Genomic DNA, 568 nt, shown 5'->3' with positions numbered 1-568 from the left:
AAATACCTGAATACTTCTTTGGAAATGGATCAATCAGAAAAAAAAAAAAAAATGAAGAAAGCCTAAGGTTCATGTGGGATACCATCAAAAAGAATAACTTACATGTCATTGGAATTCCGGAACAGAAGAGAAAAACAAAATCACTGAGAAAATTGTCCAAGAATTGCTTGAGGAGAACTTCCCTGAAATGATGAAAGATGAGAATATATCCATCCAGGAAGTCCAACAAACCCCAAAAAGGATAGACCCCAAAAGAAAATAACCAAGACACAAATCATCAAACTCATCAAAACCAAAGACAAAAACAGAATCCTGAAAGCCACATGAGAAAAACAAAAAGTTATGTACAAAGGACAGCCAGTAAGAATAAGCTCTGATTTCTCAGTAGAAACCATGCAAGTGATAAGGCAATGGGATGGTCTATATAAAACCCTGAAAGAGAAAAATTTTCAACCAAGAATGATATACTCGGCAAAATTGTCCATCAAGTTCGATGTGAAATTAGGAGATTTCCAGATAAGCAGAAACTAAGGGAATTTGTTAAAACCAGACCAACCTTACAAGACAT

This window comes from Orycteropus afer, unplaced genomic scaffold (assembly GCF_000298275.1).
Source record: "Orycteropus afer afer isolate SDZICR_OR568_19922 unplaced genomic scaffold, OryAfe1.0 scaffold00548, whole genome shotgun sequence".
Taxonomy (NCBI): Eukaryota; Metazoa; Chordata; class Mammalia; order Tubulidentata; family Orycteropodidae; genus Orycteropus; species Orycteropus afer.
This window is presented reverse-complemented; position numbering follows the sequence as displayed.